Source organism: Drosophila pseudoobscura, chromosome 3 (genome assembly GCF_009870125.1).
Source record: "Drosophila pseudoobscura strain MV-25-SWS-2005 chromosome 3, UCI_Dpse_MV25, whole genome shotgun sequence".
In the NCBI taxonomy this organism is placed as follows: domain Eukaryota; kingdom Metazoa; phylum Arthropoda; class Insecta; order Diptera; family Drosophilidae; genus Drosophila; species Drosophila pseudoobscura.
This window is the reverse complement of record NC_046680.1, coordinates 7140802-7158257: the sequence shown is the minus strand read 5'-3', so window position 1 is coordinate 7158257 and position 17456 is coordinate 7140802. Positions and strand designations below refer to the sequence as shown.

Sequence of the window (17456 nt, the reverse complement as noted above, 5' to 3'; positions counted from 1 at the left end):
TCTCCGCGTCCACTCTCTGCACTCCGTCCGTTTGTGTAGTTTTGAAGTGCGCCAAGTCGTTAAATTAATTTCAGTGCACTCGGAAGACAGGAGCACCGTAAATTGGAGCACAGCCAGCGCTCATTTTAAACGGATTATGTGCACGGCATTGGGTGGATGGGGGCTCCCGGCTGGTCCATATACCATGGTACCATGGTAGCATGGAGCTGCTTTGCTTGTCAGAGATTACTGGCAAGTGGCCGTCAAGTGAGGCTGCGTGAGTGGACAGCAAATGAAAGGCAAACAAGTGGAGAGCCATAACACACATAACTTTAAGCCATGTTGGGTCAAAGGGGAGGGCGTAAAGAGGGGGCGATCTAAAATGAGGAGAAAAGAAAAAATACACGATTTTACACGATGCTTTACTGCCACTTGAAAAAATGTTCGTTGGAAGTATTTCAACCATTTATGGATATAAATCGTATCACGATTATTCAGCTCTGTTTTGTTTATCGAGCTTAATTGTCAAAGGGATTATTATAGTTTCCAAAAGGCTTTATTAGTTCCTGGACCTTGACTTGATTGTTCCAGATCTGAGTTCTATACCGTCAAGACTTATAAACAAGACAGCTTATTCGTGATATCCATTGGAGTGCTTGGAGCACTTTAAAGTCGGCGATAATATTGTCAAGTGTCGACAGTTTTATCAGCTGCCAGAGCCAAATGCAATTTAAGTGCACTTGCAACATAAAAAGAGCGGAAAATAAAGCAAAGCATACACTCGTATAAGTACGTCTGCACATAGCTCTATATAGATGTGTATGTATGTGTGTGTATGTGTGTATACTAGTGGTATTCCCCGCTGAACATTGGTTTGGGGCATGCCATAAATCTGCACGCAAAAAGCTTCCGGCCTTTCAGCCCAAATTCCTGACGCTTTTCCTCCTGCTGCTCCTCCTCCTCCCTCCCCCTGCCAATCACCCGCTTTCGCTGCCAGCCGCCAGGGGGTGCTTTAATAACGCCAAAGTGCTGCCGCAGGTGTTTGGGCGGGGCGGAGGAGAGCGCTCGGATAGGCGAGCCACCATGCAAATGCAGCTCAAAGAAGACAGTGGCAGAACACTTGGTGGATGCCACATCCTTTGGCCGTGTCAACTGATGGACAGCTACAGATCAGAGTTGCTTTTACAGCCCACCCTCCTGAATCCCGCCTGTAAAATGTTAAGTGTGGCTGCCATTCCATATCCCTATCCCCATCGCCATCCCCCCTATCCATTGCTTGCTCTCTGCTGACGTTGTAAATTTTTTATTGCCCTTTGGCAGCTGTATCTTTGGGCGGCTGAGGCTGCTCCATTGAGGCTAACGGGTCACGTGCCACTCTCGACCTGCCCCGACCGACACTTCCTGCGACAAAATCAGCGCTCTGGCATCTTGGCCAGCAATTGAATTCAAATGAAGCCAGGCCAAGCGCGGTTCCCTCAAGAACAAATGCAATGCCATAAATCAAGCATAAAAATTGACATTAATTTCGCCCCCGAGAGAGAAAAAGCCCGAAGTGAAATGGAGATGGAGGGAGAGCGGAAAGTCCCCGAATTACGTGCTAGAGACCTGGTGGATTCTTTGGTGGAAGGAATGTGCCAACGGCTTTGTCAAAAGTTATATTTTTTAATTACATCCTCTGGGCGTCATTTTTTTCGGATTTCTAACCATAAATCCGATAATTTCCACCTTATTTCGAGATTAAGTGCGCGGATTAGCAAACAATTAGATGAGAATTTCGGCACATGCATATAGCAATTACAGTTACCCCCCAGCATGGACTGAAATGAGTTCATTACAATCTGTGGTTTTGCTGTTTACCCACATCAATGGAAACCGCAGACATATATAAACAGATAAACTCGATTCCCAGCTGGAGAATGAAAGGTTTGATGGTCCAATAATCACCATATTTGTGGTAAATTTAGAACCGCCCAAGGGGCCAGGGGACAAGTTCTTTTTCCGGTTCGATGCACGCGCGGTAATCCGTGGCATCCAGTCATTGATTGTGGACAGAAATAACCTAAACAGCCAGCTGAAATTGATGGCCTAATGTGCGTTGTATAGTCTCTACCTGTGCCCATGTTTGTTCGCTCTCATGACGTGTTTTGGCGCTCTTTTCCCCAGATCATCTAGGGACTCGAGCTGGTTTACAATTCAAAAAATTACTCTCTCTCTCTCTCTCTCTAAATGGATTGGGACTTTTTGGTGTCCTGACCAGCTTCCAAGTGTCATTAGTCCTGTGATGCTGATGAAAGCAAAGTCCGCCGCGTTCGTACACATTGCGATACCTCAGCTAACAGATGTGTCTGGCAGGGACATTGTGGAGGGGCAGCAACAGGGAGTTGCATCCACATGCACGGCAACCGCCAGTCCACACGAAAAAAGCAGTTTACCTGAGCGCTGCAGCTTGGCCCTGGGCTTGGGGTTGGGTCTAGGGATTTTCTGGCTAAATGAAAATCCCTTCTGAAACTGACAACAAATACAGCTGATGGTGATAGTGGTGCAGGGTGCTTGTGGGTGGCCCGATCCCAGACAGGAGAGCATGCACGGTGGCAATTACTCATGGAAATACTCGTAGTTCCAGTCTAGCAGCAGAGGGAACAGAGGGGCCTTGAGTGTTACCGTTGCTCTGTGTGTGCCCCCTTCTTATTTATTCTGCCCTTCGTTTGTGCAAAATCAAAATTCCTATTGTTGTTCTTGTTGTTGCTGTGCCTGTTGTTGATTTTGACCAGGCCCAAGGGGGAACTATTAAAGGGAGAGATCAGACGAGAACGCAACGGAACGGAGCACAGATAAATCCTGAATATCGATGGCCGTACCCTCGGACATCGTTTGCATCCCATCCGTTGGCGGTTCTCCTCATTTTTGGGCATGCCAGCCATACGAAACTAAGCTACAAATATGCACAAAATCGAATATGATGGCTGCTGCCATGCTTATGGCATCCTCGAGGCCACATGACAATCAGCATGCATTATTTAACAGTGCCCAAACAAACATGCAAAATGCCATAACCGGCACAAATTAATGATGTTCCCTCATCCAGATCCGCCCTGAAAGTGTGCTGTACACAAATCGATCTATTGCACCTCAAAGTCCCAACAGTAAAGTGAGTTTTGGTACTTTCGAAACGTTTAATCTACCTTTGAGGAAGCACTCTTCCAGACATTCTCTCAGTGTAAGGAATGCTGGCGAAAGGGGAAACCGGAATACGCCTCGTTTGCTCCGTACGTAGCATATGTACGGGCATGCAGCTTCTCTGTGAATCTGAATGCAGCATAAAAGGCACCGCAGCACACTATAACCGACTGGGGACTTGAACTGGGTTTTGGGGCATATTTTGCGCCAATTTCCATACAAATCTCTCTCTGGCACGCACACACACACACATAGGTAGAGGATAGCCCAAAAGCACACACATACTGCAATCCCAGTGTCGATCGCAAAAGGGAAGTAGTTTGCATAGTTTGACCCACAACCAACCCCACCCCAAAAAGCATGGTATGAATGAAATAAAACAGAACAACACAGAAGAAGAAACCTAAAAGGAAAACAAAAGCCCACATGCGATAAAGAACAACAAAGGGCATGCGGGGGAGAGCAGAGCAGAGCAGTAGCAGCAGAGGCAAAAGCAACAGCGACGACAGCAGAGGCTAAGGCTGAGAAATAGAAGAAAATTAAAAAGTAAACACAAAATTTCACGTGCTTCGAATGCAAGAGCAGCGGCCACAACAGAGGAAAGGATGTAAGAGCAATCAACGAAGCTGCGCAGTGACCAAAGAGAGAGAAAGAGAGAGAGAGAGAGCGTAGGAGACTGCGCATGTTCGAGCAGCAACAACAACGAGCCAAAGCTCCATGGGCTCCATGGGAATATCTTTCATGCGAGTTTTGTTTACCGTTATGATGACGTATGCATGTGGAGGAGATGCCGAGCATATCCGACTGGAAGTAACAGAATGAGAGAAAGATTAAAAGTTAAACGAGATTAAATAATATTTTAATTGACAAATTCAACATTCGATTTAAGTCTCTGGAGTCTCCTTCTCTGCTCCAGCTCTACTTGATGCCCTAAAAACCACAAATGGTTTGTAACGCTGAGAGTTGGACTGTTTAATCTGAGTTCTCATTCAAGAGTGTTTATTGGAATCTTTTTGAAGCTTAGCCGAGAGTTCCCCCATGCATCTTATTAGTGCGAGTGGGTCTATGGAAGAGACCCTTAGCCTCAGTATGGGTGTGTTTGGGCTCTGTCTGTGTTTTGGGGATATGCTTGATCAGCAATTTGGCAGATCATGATGCTGTTCAAGAGGAATGTGTAACATGAACAATAGTTTTTTATATACGCGCTTCTATATGAGTTTCACTCATGTGCATGGCTTCACTACAGGTTCAAGATCTCATGAATTGGAAGGTGCTTGCCATGGTTGTTGTGGCCCATCGTTTTCTCCCAACACCTGCCTGCTGAAGCTTACTTTGCATGGAGATGAGAGTTTTACTTGCTCTTCCTTGCCTGCCCCCTTCCTCGTAGCATAGCTTTGGAGTGCGTATTATTTATGCGTAGACATTCTGGCGCCGCTTGTTGTTTGAAAAGAGAGAGAGAGAGCCAAGAGTGGGGGAAAGAGCTTGCAACAGAGAGCGGCGCCCGAGAGTTACTCCCATAAATAACCGTTTGCGGCTCTTTGCTGCCTTCAGAAGTGTGCGAAGTGTCGAGGCGAGCGGACGTACGCTCCGTCTGCCGGGTTTTCTTTGCTGCCAGGCTGTTCTCTTATATAGTATATTACACTGCTAAGCACACAAACATATACGCGCACATACACACCTGTACACAAATCGAGCGGGCAAAATGTTGGAGCACGCGCGCGCAAAACTCGAACTAAAGCAAAACGAATCGAAAAGTGCTTCAAAATCCACGTGAAGCGGTGCAAAAGCAATTGCGAAAAAATGATTTAAAATCGAATCAAATTGTGGCGAAATTAAAGTGGAGTTTTCTTTCTTTCTGGAGGAAAAATCAATGCTGTTAAACGTAAACTGACGACGCGCAGATACACACGCACACGAATCGCACACGTGTGTCTCCAGCACAAACACTACGAGACACACACAACCACACGGACAATCGGCGAAAGCCTAACAAAGTGAAAGTAACGGAATTAGCCACCGAAAAGGCGAGGGAGGGAACGCAACCAAAGTGCATATGTAGGACCGCGGCAAAGGAGCTGAAATAAATTCGCGTACATTTTGCATTGCCTACTTTCCAGCTGAGGGAACCACATTCTTGGACTGAATTCCTCTGCTGCTGCTGATGGCCGAGTCCTCTGCGCTAGTGAGTGACTGAGATTGTGTGTGCGTGCTTCTTTGGCTGTTTCCAAAAGTCGGTCATACTAAAAAAAAACACAAACAGTGAAGGGGGGCGGAACTAAAGGGAAGCAGGGCAAAGGCATGCAACGTAAACAGGCGGCCAAAGCAGCCGCCGACGATGTAGCTCCAGCAGCAGCAGCAGGAGCAGCAGGAGCAGCAGTGGCAGTGCCAGCCTGAACAAAGATAAACACGCAAAACAAAGCAAAGTGGGTCAGTGTGCGAGGAGGAGGAGGAGGTGGAGGCGTTGCAACACCAGCAGCATCTTGAGGAGGCATCGACATGTGTCGATGGACAAACAGCAGTACGCGGCACACCACACTCGAAGGCTCAAAGGCAGACAGCTCAAAAGGGTAAGTGTACCGGAAATCCTTGCAAAGGCAATGGCGAAAAATCTGATACGCATACTTAACCTTGAAAAACAGTTTCGTTGAAATGAAGGGTTAGTGGCGGACAGAGTGGAAGAGGAATGGTTGAAAGGGTTGAAAGCGCAGCGAATAGCGTGGGAAGAGGACTGGGAATGAGGAATGGGTAGGTGAAATCAACCTGCTCAAAGATACGAGCTGCGAGTCGAAAAGTAAATGTCGAATCGGCGAAATGGCGAAATGCCGAAAGGAGCAATAACAAAAGGACAGCAGAGCAGAAAGAGAGGAACAGAGAGATGAGGGGGAGTGCGAGAAATGCCAAATGGAATAGCAGTAAAATAAAATATCCCCGTGAATGTTGCGCTTGCAGGCGCCATCCCCAAAAGCCCCACCAACTCTTGGCCCTGCCCCTGGGCTTCCTAATGCTCATCCATATCCACACAGAGGGTCCCCCCTCTCTCCCTCAACCGCCTCTCTCTCTGTGTGTGTGTGTGTGTGCCGTCTGATGTGGGTCATAAATGTTACTCCATTTTTATGGCCAACTTGCACACGATGATGATGTCGGAGAAGGCGGAGATGGAGACGCAGGCGATGGCAGAGCCAAAAGCAAAATGAAAGAGCTGCCAGCATAACCAAATGGCAAGGATATGCCAGGAATAAGCCAGAAAGGAGAGCTAGCCAAACGAGTGGGACGAAAGCGGGAGTCAGCGGAAGGGACATTAAATGGCCAGCGCCAGAGCCGGTTGCACGTTTTCACGACTAGCGAGGGCTGCCACAGCCCTAGCCGAAGCCCGAAGCCATTGCCAAGGCAAATAAATAAATATAAATATTCATTAGGGTCTCTCATTCAGATTTCCCCAACTTCCAAATCGTGGAAAATGGGAATTAATGATATTAACAGCTATTACCAGATTTCCCCCGCACCCGTGGACCGACCCTATAGCTGCTCCCGCCGCCCCAACAGTCAGAGCGACCCTCTAGCCAGCTGGCGCTGACCATTTTCGCCTCGATTTCAACTCGAAATCCGCTGTTCGCGTTTCATTTTGTTTTTCTTTTGCCTCTCTCTCTTTCATTGTTCGCATGTTGCATGAAAAGGACCCAACTTTCCAGGAGATTTTCTGGCAGCTAATGCAATTGGGGTGCATAGTTTCGGAGCTGTGGCATTCTCACAGTTGCTGCAGCTCAAGTGGCAATTAGAAGGATCTGGGATGACATTTGCCACGGCGGGAGCTTTATGTAATTGCAATGCGGGGAGAGGCAACCTCGCAGCTGTCGTCCCATTTGTGGTTGTAGGCATCGCGTGACCTTGAGCGCCGTTTGGGAGCAGCCGAGCGTATGGAATGGATGTGGATGTGAGTGTGGGTGTGGGTGGCATGCAAATCCATTGAAAGCGCACGGCTGCAGTTCAAGGCTATTTTTACGTTACGCAAGCAACTGCAAACACAGATACACACGCACGCGGGCTGTGAGGACTGTCTGCGTGTGTTGGTGTGCGATTGCTTATCCTTGAGCGTCAGTTTAGCGTCGGGAATGTTGCATGCGTGGCGTTGACATTTTCCACAGTGACGAAAGCTGTCGTCAGCCGAAACTCTTTTCCTTTCTTCATTACGTGATTCGATATAAATATATTCTATATATATATATATAGCCAAAGGTGTCCTATGTCGCTGCCCGGCTTATGCAATCCTTTCGCTCTCCTTTCTTCGTTCTCTTCCGCCTACTCCATTCGGGCGGTACGGTTGTGCAACTGGAAGCATCAGCAGCTCGAAGATGTTTTCTTATGACTGTACTTCAACCAATTGGAGGGGTAAACATCTATATAACCCGTTCATTAAGATAATTCTCTATCGGTGGCTGTACTTTTAAAGCTTTAAATTATTCAGTGATGGAACAAGTTTTGATTTGTTTGGAAAATATCGCAGTTTGGGTGTGAAAACATCTACAACGCATGGAGATACTAATCTATTATTTATTGCATAGTGACTGTACTTTTTTGGCCACTCCTGACATGGCATTGGCTGAAAAACGTCTTGCTTCTGAATGCAACCGGGGAGTGATACATCCTCTTTTATAGCCTTTCAGAGAGACATGCTTTGTGCGCTGCAAAAGCGACACCGGATATCCTGGCTGGCTGCATTGTATCAGCCACCCCCCACCTCGAACCCACCACAAACACCAGCAACCTTTCTCTTGCCTTTGCCTCAATGTCAATGCATATTTGAGGAGGTTTGTTTAATCGAAACGCGGCCAAACTCCAGCCCCGTGTGTGTGGCAGGGTGGCGCCTTTCGGGAGTGGCGTGGCATGTGTGCGTGTTAGCCTGGTCGTGGCTGGCGGCTGGTGGCTTGGCCTTGGAACATAACATGACATAAATGCAGAGCCGTTACGCATTATTAACGTTATCAAGAGTCGATCGCTGTTAAGGCCACGCCCAGAACCTAATGGTTCCTTGCGTCCCAGGGCTCCAACTAGAATGAGTCCTCTCCCTTTCCCCCGTTCCAGTTCCAGTGCTCATTAGAAGCGTCTCAGTGGCATGTCTGCGGCCTGCAGTTGAATTTGAAGTTGCACTCTTGCACACTTGCGGGCGCAAAGGGATGCTAACCGTACTAACCCGGCCGGCGGGGACATTAATTTCATTAAAAAGTTGTGCATCGGAAAACTTGTTAATTAACGCCTTTGGCTGGGAAAGAGGGCAAACTAAAAATAGAACCGAAAACCAGCGAAAGAGTTGCGGAAAAATGCATTAACGAAACCGAAACTAAATTGGAAACAAAGTTTTCCCTGTTTGCTCCGGCTAATGATCCTAGAGGCCGCCTCTTGCCCCTCCCAGGAATCATCATCCGCCCTCGCATATGATTTGATGGATTTTTGTAGGGGATATTTGGGTGTCATTCATATTGCATTAAGCTACTGAAATTACTCTACAAACAGAAGAATCCATCAATATTTAATGCGGTCCGGGGCTGGTCCGCACGCAATTCCCATTTTGCCGAGAATTTTTGTCAATGCTTACCTTTGAGCTAAGGTCAGGCCTTGGGACATGCCTCTGGCAGGATAGTGGAGGTTGGAGTTTGGGTAAATCTAATTTGGGACTTGACCCGTGATTACCGCAGCTATAAATGCAAATCAACGGAGTCGCGGAAACTGCACAAATGCCGCAATATAAACTTGGCCACAAAACAAATCACAAAACGGAAAGGAAACGAAAGGAGCAGAATGGAAGGACCCGCAAGGCAAAGGCAACTAAAAACAATTTGCCGTAATCAAAACGAAATCAGCAAAGCGCAAGCCACAGCGTCGCAATGCCGGAAAGTGGAGCACTACACTGGCCGGAAATCGAGCGGGCCAACCGAAGATCAGATGCTCTGCTGAAAAGTATCAAAAATATACGATAAATACACCAAAGATGACAAAAACAAACCAGCATCGAGCAGCAGAAGCAAATGATCCGTCAAGCAGTACATTAAACTCAAACCTGAACGTTTGGTCCATTCTTTGCCGTTGAAAAGCAACCGATCAAGCAGTGCGCTGATGAAACCTGAAGCTTTGGTTCGTTTTACCTGCAAGCAGTTTATTGCCTAAACCTGAAGCTTTGGTTCAATTTGGTGTCTTAAAGCAGTGCATGGCGTTAAACCTGAAGGAGTGGTTCGCTTTCGACCAGCATAAAACCTGAATGTCTGGTTCGTTCGCAAACGCATCTCTTTCTACTTATCATGTGGTTGATATTGGTTAATTAGGCATGATTCTACAAGGAAGTCCTTCCCGAACTTCCAATTAGTCATTAGATCTAATTAGATAGATAGCCCCGATACCAGTTAGAGTATACCAACTGCAGCTGTTGTGGCAGCGCCACCAGGAAGGGGAGGACTGCGGTGGCTAGAGTCAACAAAGAGCCACAGTTCCAGCGACCATCATCCATTCAGGTGCTCCGTCATTATATATTTGTTGTCACTTGAAAAATATTTGTGCTTTGCGCTTGATTTATGCTCTGGCAACAATTGAGACAATAAAAGGTGGAATGGTACGTGGAGAAGGGTATGGCCGGTGAGAGTCCTGTGAACCGAGCAGCGGAAGGCAAACAATGCGGATTGTTGGAGGCGAAACTGTTGCAGGATTCGACTACAGAACGGGAATGGGGACGGGAACGGGAACGAGAGAAGGGCTTTGGCAGTGCGGAATATGCAAATATCGGAAGAACAAAAAGATAATGGCATCGAGTACCACAACCATGGACAGGCACTTTAGCCGCCATCCAGTGCAGGTGTATGGTGTATCTGCCATTGACAATGGGGTCTACAGGAGGAGGGAGGGCGGCAGGGACGGTGGATGCTTCCTGTGGCGTTGTCACAGGCAGTCGAATGTTTGCATAACGCAACAAAAGCAAAAAAAACAAAGGCTGCCACAAAAAAGGGTTCAACATAAATATATATTTTTACCCCCTTGAAAAGTCGACGGGGCCCGACGCAAATCGCATTGATGGGAATCAAAGGAAGGGACAAAGCGAGCCAGCGACGCACACAGTAAGAATCGAAGAGGTGGCCAGAGAATCGAAGGGACAGAGACAGAGGCAGAGAGAGAGAGAGAGACAAAGGCGAAAAGGGAAAAGGTTTTTGTGCCGAATTAACAATTCAATTTAAACCGACTGACTAAAGTGTGGACCGAGAGAGGGCTGACGGTCGACAGGAGGGAAAACTGCTTGACATCTATTTTCCACAGGGGGCGCGTGGGGCGGGTGGCTGCCTAGGAGGAAGTGGTGTTTCTTCGACACAGAAATGGGACGGGTTCAAAGGTTGACGCACACACTTGACAATGACAATCGTTTGTTTTGCTGTCAATTCTGGTTGCTGTCGCTTCTGTCTCTGTCTCTGTCTATGCCGCCTCTTTCTGTTTCTGTTTCTGTGTCCGTTTCCGCCATTGTTGTTGCCTCTGTTGCCGCTGTTGACTTTGGACACACAATTTAATAAAGGCTTAAAGTTGTTGCAAGGACAAAACAAAATACTAAAAGGGAAAGGCAGAGACCAGGGGGCGGCCAGCGCTGGGAAAAGTTTTGCCATTTGCCAGGCCAGAACTTTTCCAAAACAATTGTTGTTGCTGCTCTTGTTGTCGCAGGCCACCTGCCACGCCTCCGTTGCGTGCAGCAAACTCTTTGACATTGTCATAGTCAGTCTTTTTCTTCTGCTTTTTTTTTGGTGGTGCTGCCGTGGAGGTGCGGCAGACAGTGGGCGGCGTCTCTGCTGTTGTCCTTGCCCCAGCCCACAGGCCCACTGGCCCATTCGCTGCGCTCTCCCTCTTTGTCTCTGTCTCTAAGGCGGTGCTCGGGGGAGCAGCCTTTATTAAATTTTCGCTAGCTTATAATTCAAACTGTAAGCAGACAGCGCACAAATAAAAGAGAAATACGAGGCGTGGTGTAGCATACAACGTACAGGGTCGAGGAGCTGATGATAAGTAAACGGGAGTAGGAAGTACGCGCTGGCTTCGGCTTTTGTCTCTGGTCGGCGGGGTGTGGGCATGGAGGAAATTTTACTACCCATTTATAGCTCTGGCAAATGGTCGAGATAAGAATTTATAAAAAAAATCGCGTACGAGTAGGGAAAGGATACTAGGAAACGGGATACAGGGGGGTCAAAGGGACAGATCAGCATGTACACGTGAACGAAGAAGATCACCGGTCAGATCTTTGTCGGCTGCGGTATCGCCCATTGGCGAGAACGCCCACCCTACCATGATCCTTCAGGGCCACCTATTAATCGTCAGGATCCCTCCAACAAAGACTGCGGTGGGTCACATCTCCGTTTTTCGAGGTTGCATGGTTCCGATATAATCTATTTAGCCACGGTTCATTTCCAAAACTACTTTATTTAAACAATCCATAATTCTTCATTTAAATTCCTATCAAACCTAACGCTAATAGGATCTAGTCCCTAATATAAGCCTGCTATTCGGTATCGTCTTACATTTATAGGGTATTACTAGTATTAAGAGTATCATAGGGGCGAGGTAGCGTATAAGGTTCTTAAATCTATAAAAATGATTAGTAGTATGTATAGATAAAGGCAAGAAATAGGTACGTGTTCATCATATGAACAAGGAAACGTCATATGTCATTACGGTACTTGGGCAGTGCCAAAACCAGACAAAAATCGGGTATATGGAAAGTCGTTTAAAGGCATGAGTACTACGTGTGTAAAACCGTGATCATGGTTGAAGACCAACGAATAGTTACCGCACATTCATTCTTTTCAGATTGCTTACTTGTTTTTTTTTTCTCTTATAATCACTTACGAGACGATTAATAACTTTGACTCCCACGCAGAAAGATCTTTCGTTGTGTGTTGGATGAGGTGATTTGATGGGTGGATGAGTATGATGATGTGTGTGATTGTGATGAGTATCTGCATAGATGATGAGATGAATGCGTGGCAACCAAAATCAAAAACTGTAAAAATAATTGGTATTAATACACTACTCATTTGTTCAAGTTCGACTTAGCCCATGGACAGGAATTCCCTTTTTGTTTATACCGTATTTACTTGGCTTTTGCACATTTTTGCCGTATCAAAAGAACATTGTTAAACAGAAAGCGGCTAAAAAAAAAACAGGGTTTCGCATATCGGGTCTAATTTCGAAAGAAAGATAGAGAATATAACTAAATCCGATGCGGGTTCGATGCTTCCCGGCTGGAGACCGAGTTCCTACTCGAAGTCTGAAGGTGGCACACGATTGTACCGGGCGCAGGTAACATCAGCTGCTTCCGAGGCCAGGGGTCAATGACCGCGGTCCATCTGCGGCGTGAGGTTAGGTACACTCGCACACTGGATTGCTCGTGGGGTGACTGGTTTATTTGAAGAGTCACTCAGCTCATCCCCATGGGTCGAACGTGTCCAGGCGAAGATTGCAGAGCACACCGATCGGGTTTACTTGAGGAGCAAGTCCATGCCCTCGGCTACCGAACGGTGGTACGGGCACGTGGCCAAGAGGTCTCCGGGAATAACCAATCCGTATCTTCTAGACCAGCGTTTCAATACGTAGATACTAGTGGTGCTAATCCTACACGGAAAGAACAGAACATTTTTCAACGGGTCGCTGCAGCTGGGTGGATAATTACCTCAACAGAATTGCACCACTGTTTCGAAAAATGTTGATACACTGGGGGCGCTCGTTTCCAAATGGTCGAACGGCTGCCCCAGTATTGGCGATATATGACTGGCGCGTCCACTCAAATTCAATGATCACTTTGAGCCGCACTTGGCACTTGCACTAGGCTTTGACTTTGGGCTTGACCTTGTTTAGCGAACTGGGTCCGCTCAAGCAGACTTCTTTTTTCCCTGCCGGTCACTCTGACGGCCACGAGGTAAAAAAGACAGAGGCTGGGACTACTAGGTACAGCAACCCACGTTTTTTCCACACCTTCTATGGTCTTTTTCTGTTATACAGAATCCAGCCACAGCAATATTTAATGAAATATAGTGCAAAGCAGAAAAATTGCATATCTTAGTGTTGCCACTTGGTCGCAAAACAGCTGATACCCTATGTATGGTTAAAGCTCACAAGCTCTGCAACTCGAATTTTTTTTTTCTTCTGCCTAGTTTTAGGCTGTAATTTTGGGAGTTAGCCGTTCATAATTCAAATAAACGGCACGACAAGCGTCGAATATTACACCCCCCCGCTGAAATCACACTTTGGGGTCTTGCTAACCAAAGCGTGATCCACACTTGGAGTGCTTGATACGATTTATTGTTTAATATCTTTTGCGTGATATTTACCTATAAAGCGACCCTGGAAGTCTTCCAGCTCATAGTAGCTGTTCCCGAGTCTTTTCTTAATGCGGGCTTTCCGAAACGTAGGTGCCAGTTTCGCATTAAAGCCTTTCACAAAACTACTCTGATCAAAATTTCGTCTATAAACTTCTTGACCCACTTGAAAGTTTACTTCTCGGCTTCGAAGATTATAGATATTTTCGTTTCGAACATGCTGCTGTTTCATTGCTTCTGCCGCGGTCTTGCGAATTAGCTCGAAGGAATCGTCGCGATCAAATACCACAGTTCGGTCCTCCAACATACTGAGGTTTCGTAGGAGTTGATAAGTGGAACCGCCAGTAATCATGTTTTGGCCAAAAGCAACACGATATGGGCTACTTTTGACGGCTGCATGCACACTGGACCGTAACGCACAAGTAATGAAGCTAATCTGCTCATCCCAATTGGATTGATCGGGCTTAATGTACGCTTTGATAGCAGCGAGTACTGAGCGATTTACCCGCTCTGAGGCATTGGTTTGGGGAGCGTAGGCGGCGGTGTACGAATGTCGAATTTGGTATTTCGCTAACAGATCATTAAACTTGTGTGACTTGAATTGAACACCGTTATCTGACACTATCACTTCCGGGACTCCAAAGCAATTAAACAGGTCTTCCTCCATGAACCGAATTACGGCATCCGCCGTAAATTTCTTTACCACTTTTAGGAAAGGAAATTTAGAAAAATGATCGAGTACTACAAAAATGCCTATATTTCCAGATCGACTTCGGGGGTACGGACCTAGAAAATCGACGTAAAGTTTCTGAAATAGCCGAAAGGTCTCTCCTGCTTTGCCCATTGGAGGACGTAGAGGACGATTGGGGTGCTTACAACATTTGCACACTTCGCAATTGTTGATAAAAGCTTTTACATCGCCCACTAAATTTGGCCAATAATAGAAGCGTCGAACTCGTTCTAGCGTCTTATTGATCCCACTGTGAGAAGCTAAGGGATGTTCGTGGCCTTGTTTAAGCACTTCTGTCACCAGAGCTCTGGGAACCCACAGTTTCCAGCACATGTCGTCACTAATTTGCTCACCAGTGGCGTGTTCAGCTCGACGATACAGAAGGTTATCCATTACTTTTACATCAGGTAAACGATCTGGATTATCTTGAATTTTCGCAATGAGTTCCTGATAGTCAGTGGATTTAAACGCTTCCGATTGAAGGTCCACTAGGCTATCAATGCCAATATACGATAAGTCTTCGGTATGCACTCGTGATAAGGCATCCGGAACGATGTTCTGACTACCCTTTCTATGAAAAATCTTAAAGGTGAAGCCTTGCAGTTTCAGGGCCCATCGAGCTAGTCTCGAGTTTAGGTCAGCCTGTGACATCAGCCATTTTAATGAGGCATGATCGGTAATAATGGAAAACTGATGCCCTTCTACATACGCTCTAAATTTCTTGACGCACATGACCGCTGCCAAACACTCTTTTTCGGTTACGGAATAATTACGTTGACATTGGTTCAATTTGCGTGACATAAAAGCGATGGGTACCTCGTTGCCATCTTCATCTGATTGCATCAGGACACCACCCACTCCTGTGTGACTCGCATCACAATGGATTGAAAAAGGAATGGTAAAATCGGGACTGTGCAACACAGGAGCGTTACACATCTGTGATTTTAAGGCATCGAACGCGATCTGTGCTTCATCGGTCCATTCAAATTTTCGCTTGCTCTTAAGTGTATCTGAGATTGGCGCTGCGATACCCGCATAATTTTTTATGAATTTGTGGTACCAACCAGTGAGACCTAAGAACCTACGGACTTGTTTCACGGATCGGGGGACCGGAAACTCTTGAATCGCTTGGACCTTCTCAACATCTGTCTGGATCGTTCCGTTGCCTATAATATGTCCTAGGTATTTGATCTCCTTTAGGCAAAATTTGGACTTCTCCACGTTTATGGTCAGACCAGCTTCGCGTAATCGGGCAGACAGGACATTGAGGACTTGAATATGCTGCTCAAAGGATTCAGAGATCACCAACAAATCGTCTAGATAAATAAATATCTCATTTCGTAGAGATGGCGGTATCACTTTATCCATCAACTTGGACATCGTTTGGGGTGCATTACACAACCCAAAGGGCATGACCGTGTACTGATACAACGGGCGCCCTGGGATGGTAAACGCCGTTTTTTCACGAGCGCTTACTTCCAGCGGAATTTGCCAATAGGCATCCTTCAAATCGATGCTTGAAATGAACTCAGCTCGAGGAAGCCGACTGAGAATGCCATCGATCAATGGCATGGGATAAGCATTCTTAACAGTGACTTCGTTCAGTTTCCGACTGTCGATGCATAATCGCACCTTTCCCGGTTTACGAACGAGGACCACGGGTGACGACCATGCGCTATCTGATTCTTCGATTACTCCAAGAGCTAACATTCGGTCTACCTCTACGTACATTAGCTTTTCAACGGCTGGAGACACAGCATAATGTCGTTGCTTTATTGCCTTTGCGCTGCCCACTTCAATATCGTGCGACAACCAGCCGGTTTTTCCCAGACCTTGCTTCGCAAAGGAGGGAAACAAGTTGACCGTCTCTGCTAACTGAGCTTGCTGATGCTTCGACAAACACACATGTAACGTACTATCAAATGCTAAGCTTGACACCTCTGGACTGGATGATTTATTGGCTAGAAAAGCAGGTAACAAATTAAAACGAGACCAGAAGTCTATGCCTAGATATAGGTCTTGCGCCAAGGATGGGACTACAAACAATTTCAAGACTTTCTTCTGGCCTTGAAAACCCACTTCGGTGGTGACCTGGCCAATTATTGGCTGGCTCTGCCCATCCGCCGTACGTACTGCTGCTCTCACAGGCTTGATCTGGTTCGGATTCTGAACCAGGTCGGCCGCAAACTTCCCACCTATGCAACTTATGGATGCACCGGTGTCCATCAGTCCACTGAGCGTCCTTCCCAGTACGGTGACTTCCGCATAGGGTCGCCAGTCCTTAGACGTATTAACGACTGACGCCAATACGTTAGAGCGCTCGGTTTTGACAGTTTGCCGATATTGGAGCAATCGCTTTCGAGATCGAGTCGGTAATGGAATTCGGTCCTCACTTGGGGGTAAATTACAAGTGGGTGAAGGAATGTCTGGGAGTTTTTTTAAGTCAGGGAGTAATGGAACTGTCGAAACGTCCATTAAATGGTGTTCGTTGCTTTCGAGCTGTTTGGTTTGCGTGCACCTGTCGATTGTGCACGGCTTGACGAGTTTTTTGGATCGTTGCACCTAGAGCACGACGGTTTATACGTATCCCGTTTGCCACAGCCGTAACAAAAGACGGTGCGATCACCTACGCAGTCTTGATACCGATGCCCCTGACAACCACAGTTCCAACAGGAAAGGGTTACTGCAGCGATATCTAGCTGTTCTGTTTCATCGACCTCATCGCCTTCCTTGTCTGTCTGTACCACAATTTCATGCACCTGTCGTCGTATAGGATTACGCTTCGGCTCAGCGCTGCCCATAGGCTTAGCCACTGATTGCAAAAACCGTTCGCGAGTACGCACTATGTTGCGCAATTGTGCTACTGACAGAATGGGAATGTATAAAATTTCATGTTGGATATCGGCCAGGAGATTCGACTTTAGCACTTCCAACAGCGACATTTCGGACATGGGGTTGACTAGTTTGTCGGACAAGGTTACAATGGCTTCGTAAAATGTATCAAATAGTTCGTGCGGCTTCTGCTTTCGTTGCACTATTGCCGTACGAATTTCCAGATCGGTACGCCCATCTCTAAATCGAGTTTTTAAGGCTGTACTTAGCTGCGGCCAGGTCACGGATGGTACGCTTTTATGGTAACGCCAAAACCACTCGCTCGCACTGGCTTCAAATAAATAAATGGCGTTTCTGGCCACTAGATCGAGATTACCCTCTAAGGTCTGCTTGGTTAGCGCTTCTATCCG

General features: G+C 46.7%; 1 protein-coding gene across 2 annotated transcripts in view; it reads left to right on the top strand.

Annotated features, from left to right (window-relative positions):
• Positions 1-4675: 4675 nt before the first annotated feature.
• The window catches only part of Hs3st-A (Heparan sulfate 3-O sulfotransferase-A), a 52240-nt gene continuing 39459 nt past the window's right edge, over positions 4676-17456 (top strand). For both annotated transcript variants that reach the window (XM_015183830.2, XM_033378464.1), the window contains exon 1: positions 4676-5723. The gene's annotated coding sequence lies outside the window, so the exon portion shown is untranslated. The remainder of the gene's footprint in view (positions 5724-17456) is intronic.